The following is a 7,086-nucleotide window of genomic DNA, read 5'->3' as shown; positions in this document are numbered from 1 at the left end:
AGTTACGCAATCTAGCTCTATTTTTTCGATCACCCAAAGTTCCAAACACAATTTGATGTAAGAGTTTAATTGACTTAGTAGGCCCAGTCTTTAAAGAATTTGAAATTCTAGGAATAAAATTTAAGATAGTCATCTTAATTCACAATATCATAGAACACTATTCTTAGAAGTAACAATGTGGAAATAATCGAAACAAAACTTACTTCTCTTCTTTTGTAATATTCATCATGCTTCTTCCTAGGCTTATCGCGGCCTGAGCGCCCAAATCTGTAGAATCGGTACTTACTGTCTAGGAATAAATAAACATTATTTGAAAATTATTCTTACATAAATTTCTGACTTCATTTGGGTTCATTCACGATTCAACACATTGCCAATTCATGGTTCAACATATTACCAAATAATAGTTCAATAAAAGCACCAAATAATGGATGAACGTTTCACATCATTTGCAATATTTGTAATACCATAATTTGGCGGAACCTTCAATTAAAATTCTAGCAATGTATATCCCTAGTGTCATTTGGTAAATTCAAAATATATCCTTGCTGAATGTGAAGGTTATGACATTAAAATATTGCACGCAAAGTAAAATCCCATTTCCAAAAATTAATGTTATGTGGAAGAAAATGTGTTACGTATAACTGAGATTGAGAAAGTATATATGTCCATTAGTCAAATTAGTATATGATGTTCATAAACTTACTTCTTAGGTGGCTGTCTAGGGGCTAATAAACTAGTCCGATTTTTGTAAAACTTGAATATTTAATGAAACATGAATGGTTGCTACAAACTACAAAGTAATTACATACGTAGAAGGAAATAGATGAGATTATTTACAGATGAAGAGAAGGAATCGTATTTTATAAGCAAACATCTTTGAATCGCGTCATCGTCTTAATGGCGGAATCGTCTGCCTTCTATCATCGAGAAAATAAAAGATTTATTCTCACAGCTTGTCGCCTTATCCGATTATAATGAACGATGTCATCCCACATTTATGTTAGCAAAATTAAACTTAATAAATACAAAACGTTTTGAGATGAGAGTGCCATATGGTTGAAATGTATAAAACATAATAAGACGAAGATGCATTTTTTAGTCTCAAAGAGCTTTAGCCAGAATAAGTTATCAGTTTCTAAACGGGATTTTGCGTCTTCCACTATAAATGGCGAATCACTTTTCAAATTGTTGACACCAAAAACTGTCGCCTTGTATTGTCTTTAAAGAAATTAAATTATGAAGAATCTGCATGTATGCATATATGTTCCTCGCACTGTAAAAAAACCAACGGTACCTAGAGCAATCATATTTTGAATATTGGAAAATAACCACCCGAAAATGTTCGGTGAATTTTGAATTTTCGAAAGCTTTACGCATCTTACCGCGAAATGTTTAGAGCATTGCATCAGTCATTGTCCCAAGCAAAATTCATCAGCTTTAAAAAAGTAAAATAGAATAAAAAAATAATTTTTATCACCAACTTACAATAGTGAAACTCCTTTCAGTTAACGTCTGTTTCGTTTTCCCGTTTCTACAACAATATTTAGGTTTGCCTAAATCATATATACTTTCTCAATCTCAGTTATATGTAACACATTTTCTTCCACATAACATTAATTTTTGGAAATGGGATTTTACTTTGCGTGCAATATTTTAATGTCATAACCTTCACATTCATCAAGGATATATTTTGAATTTACCAAATGACACTAGGGATATACATTGCTAGAATTTTAATTGAAGGTTCCACCAAATTATGGTATTACAAATATTGCAAATGATGTGAAACGTTCATCCATTATTTGGTGCTTTTATTGAACTATTATTTGGTAATATGTTGAACCATGAATTGGCAATGTGTTGAATCGTGAATGAACCCAAATGAAGTCAGAAATTTATGTAAGAATAATTTTCAAATAATGTTTATTTAAAAAAAATAGTAAATAAATTAATAAAATAAATATGAGGAAAATGATAATCTTCATGTTTCTTTTTTCTGCTAAGTATTCGTCTCCAATTATTTGATTTATTTTGAGCTGCACCAGTTATTCTTAGCATCGTGATTATCGTGTTGAATCTTTAGTGTTACAGTTATGATGCAAAGGCGTGCCATTTTTTTAGGGGGGGGATGTTGCGCTCATCAATCCTATACGAGGGAATTAAGTAAGGAGGGAAAGAAAGAAAGGTCATTTGACAAGGGAACATTCGAAACGTGCATAGCGAATCGCATTCCCTATCCATCCCAGACCACCGATGAAACGCTTCACTCTTCGAATACAACTCGCGGGATCATTCTACCATGAAGGGCCTTTCCTTCCCCTTTCGTCCGCCCCTGCAAAGTGGGCCCACCGCACGGCATCGGAGAGCGTGTTCTTAACAAGGTATATCATTAAAAAAACTTCGGTAATTCTACCACACGCTCGGCAGGAATTCCATGTCCTCCCAGGAAGGCGGTCCTGGTAGGGGATCCATAAGGACACCTACTGAGATTGAGAACTAGGATTCTAATTTATAGGGGTGTTTCCTCTTCAGCAAAGTCCGAAATTTCACCTTGCTGAATCGTGGCTATGTTTGGTTGGGAATTTATGGCACATCTGGCAGCGGAAATCGGAAGGTTGAAGAGACAACGAATTGGAGTTTTAATCAATTTAGTTATCATTGACTTTTCTAATAACGAGGCCAACAAAGCACCACCACATGGGGCATAGAAACGATAGTGGGATGAAAGCAGGTAAAGGACTTTATTTATACTCTATTTGCTTAGCAAAGTGATTTTGTTTGCTCTTATATACACTTGACAGAGAGGAAAATGTTCAGTTTCTTTAATTTTATTGAAGCACTTCTAGATTTACGAGATCTGTGAAATCCTAGTAACTGATTCTGCATTGGAATCTTTTACAAGAAATAAACATTGTTGCTTTCTTTTTTTTTTTTTTTCCTTTCTTTTTAAAATTAGGACACTCATTGGACCAAGTTTTGTGTCCATTAACAAAAAGGGTTTAAAATTAATTTCCGCACTGGCATCTCAGCTCTCACTTTGCGAGAATTCCATTGCTTTACTCCCAGCTCATATTGACTCATCTCATATAAAATACAACATGACTTTTTTACAACTCCCTTTATAAATAAAAGAAGATAGAATTGTTCTATTGAATCTTTTCATTGTAATTAATATTAATAGATCGGTAGAGCTATTGTTTATTTCCATTTCCATAGACATGCTTCAAAACAAAAGATCTGCCATCATAAATAAGGATTTACGGAATCTTTTTAATATTGTAACACCTGCTGCGAGTTCCAATTAATTTAGCGATGTCAATTTCCATAAAAATAAAGTGTTACGTTTGTTCTATGCCGTAAATTATCACCACCAGAATAGCAAACCATGAAACAAACAAGCACAGAATTAAAATACTTTATATGATTATTCTGCCTCACCGCTTGCAATGGTTAAATTAAAATATAAAAGTATAAAGCTTACCAGCCAGCCTGGACCTGGTTTCAACATAGAGCTTCTTTTCAAAGTGGGTATAATTTCAACAATATTGAATATATCACGACAGAATTTCGAACACACAATTACGAAATAGGATAATGTAAAGTACTCGATTACTAGGCGTCGCTTATTGAGAGATCGCGATAAAGGTTATCTCGGATATTATAATCGAGCTGTCTCAGTTTCGCCCGTTTGTATACGAAAACATATAAAATGTACTGCTTATCGGGATCAACATTTCAGTTAATGCTATCAAAATATTATACGATGAATTTTAAAGTAGGCTTAGTTCTTCCATAATGATCTGGAAGCAAAGCAAAAAATGAGACCATCTTCATGTGTGCGCGGATGCTTATATCTTCGAAATTACAAATATTATAATCAATCTAAATATATCACTGGATGCCGCATAACCGACATAGCAGCTAGCTCGCTGAATGCCATGCCGAAGGGCCCGGATTCGAATCCTGGAGAAGGCATGGATGTTTGTAAATGTATAGCTTCGGTGCGGCATGGCTGTACTCTAAAATCTAAAGTCCTCTCGTGGGGTCATGTGAATACGTCAGACAAGTGAGCATAAGCAACAACAACAACATCATTAGATAGATGAAAGAGCACATTAGCAAACACAATTTTTTTTAATTGGGCAAAGGGTATTCGTACAGTAACATAATAAAATAGTTAAATTTTGGTTGAATCAAAACTCCGTGCGCATGCGAGACCACGTGTGAGTGGCAAGATCGTCTGGTTTGCAGTTAGTGTGTTCGGGTGGTGTTTGCTGTATTTTATTTTATTTCGTTGAGCTAGTCGTGTTGAGATTTATAGAAATTTGACAATTGTAGGAGACTGTGTACCAATAGAATTTACTGGAAAGCAGGATAAGAAAATACAGGATTCAGAAGCAGGCGATATTTGTATGGTTGGTGTAACTGTTAATGGACAGTGACGATTTATTCCAGCATCCGCATACATTCATCGAACTGTTAATTCAGAAGATTTGAAGATGTACTTGTTAGTGCATTGACGAAGTATTCTGAGACTACTTTATTGATCGATGAAAGTAGATACAGGTGACAGGTGGCAGCAGGGCCGGACACCCGGATGGCTTGCAATGTGAAAGTAGATACAGATGCTCCTATTATTATGATGGGAGATTTTAATGTAGATGTCTTTTTTTTATCGAATGGCGGACACTTGCCTTTTTTCACCAATTAATAGGCGGCTACCATTACCTCCTATGAAGGCACAGACAATTTACATCCATGCCTTCTCCGGGATTCGGACCCGGGCGCTTTGGTATCGCAGTCGGCTGCCCTAACCACTATACCAGCTGGGCCGCTCAATGTAGATGCTAAAAGAAATGAAAACGCATTTGATTTTATAAAACATCATTTTAATCTCAATATAGTAAGGAACTCTCCAAGTACTATTGGCAATCCATTTATAGATAATATTTTATCATTTACTAAGAATATAATTGCAGACATCTTAAATTATGTATCTTATTTCTCATATCACTAACCAGTTTTACATAGGGTAATTTGTAATATAAATGTAATAAATAAAAAATAAGATAAAATGTAATGTGTGTGTAAAATCTTTTGTTCATTTTATTTGTTCTATAACATCCTCCCACTTCCTACAGTAATCCTACCCATTAAACACCAGTGACTCTTTAAGAGAGAGGCCTACCGCCATTTTGTAACTGAAATAATGATAGCAGATAAAACATAAAAACCGCTGAATGATGTAAAATTATAGTATAAAAATTCTGAAATAATAGAAATATGTCGACGAGTAAGGGATTAAGTCACCAAGAATCTTGAATTCGATTTCCGGCAACATTTAAATCTTGGCATAGCGTCTCAGAAAAGATAATAAAGAACTGTTTTAAACATGCCAGCCTTCTAATAAATGATGATCTAAAGGAAGTTGACTAACTTGAAACGTCTCCACTCAACATGGGTTACAGCCGAAAACATCGCGGACAAAAACGTCGCGGAGAAAACAACGCAAGGCAGAAACGTCGTGGTACAAAACATCGTGAGAGAAAATAAAGCAAAGAGAAAACATCGCAGTTCTAAAGCATTGCGATACAAAATAACGTTTTCGAAAATAAAGCGGTTCAAAACTTCGCAGTTCAAAAACATCGTCGTCGAAAATATCGTGGTAAAAAATAAAGTACCTACAAATCATCGCGCGTTTTTCAGGCTTTAATTATTGTTAATGGATATTCTCATAATGATTTGTGAGCGCAAGATGGAGAGAAGGATAATTTTTACTTTCATATTTTTATTAACTAATAAAGTTTTACAAAACAGAATAAGAAATTTAAACAAAGTTAGAAATAATTTTCACTATAAGAGTATCAGATTAACAAAAGTAAAGAAAATAATCTCATAATTATTTTGTAATTTTTTTATAGTTAAGGTCAGACAGTTACTTATGTCCCCCTAATCTTTTTTAGATTATACTTTTCATGAAAATATAAAAGTAAAACTTTATAAAGAAATAATTTATTAATGACCTTTGTTAGTTAACCATGTGAGTTTAAAATTCTATTAAGTGCTATAAGTTGCATTAATTTTCTATGCTTAAGTTTCCATTTTACATTTTCAGGAAATATTTATCAGCTAATAAAAAAATATGACAGTAAAAATTATCCTTCTTTTCATCTCATTATGTCATCAGAAAAACTGCCCCGCTTCTTTCCTGCTTCCACAGCTTAAATAAAATTCGAAAATGCTTCTTTCTTAAAGAGTAATTCTTTAATGTCACCATGATTATAATTTATCTGATATTTGTAATTTGCATTCAAAAGTTTTCTCGGAATAAAATAGGGTACAGCAGAAGTATGGGGCTTTTGAAATCATGAAGTGATTGTTTTTAATATTTTATCTAGAGAAAATCTCTTTTCTTCTTTCTATTTAATTCCGTAAGACAATTTAGAATCTAATTCTTCTTCACTTGTGCCGAAGATTAACCTGACTAATCACTGTAAAGTAATATTTCAGGCAAAAATGCTGTCCTTGAAAACGTATCGCCCTAGGCGGACAGCCCTCTTTAGCTATGATACTGATGGCAAGTGGCAAGATATTCATCACAAAGGGGAAAAAAGGGGGACCAATATCTCTTTTAGCCCCTAAAAATTTTATAATACATTTTCACTATTTAAAATCAGTTAAAATCCATTCTTCTCTTTTCGAAAGAACCATCTCTGATTTTGGATGCCTTAAAGAATTTGGTCTCCCAGCCTGCTGGAATTCCAAGCTCGTGAGTGGGCCACCCCCATTGTGGCGTGTGTCTCTTACTTCCCAACATCTCTTGCAACTAGTCATCCATCCCCCTAGTTAGAGACGCATTCATCCAACCGTTCACACTGAACGACACAGAAGAAAGAAAAAAAAATGTAGAAGTTGAATACCACCCATATTTATCGGTGAACATATGTCAATGGATGCATGGACTGTGGGAGAAAAATATTTCTGAAGGGGGGCACCGACAGAGGGTGTCCTAGAATAAAAGAACAGAAGTAGATGTAGAGTCCTACGCAGAAGGGTCAAAGGAGTTCGAAATATTTCAACACA

The sequence above is a fragment of the Stegodyphus dumicola genome, chromosome 3, assembly GCF_044657685.1.
Source record: "Stegodyphus dumicola isolate Sdum_Otavi_A_Nest chromosome 3, ASM4465768v1".
In the NCBI taxonomy this organism is placed as follows: domain Eukaryota; kingdom Metazoa; phylum Arthropoda; class Arachnida; order Araneae; family Eresidae; genus Stegodyphus; species Stegodyphus dumicola.
The sequence above is the reverse complement of the archived record's forward strand: the minus strand, read 5'-3'. Positions refer to the sequence as shown.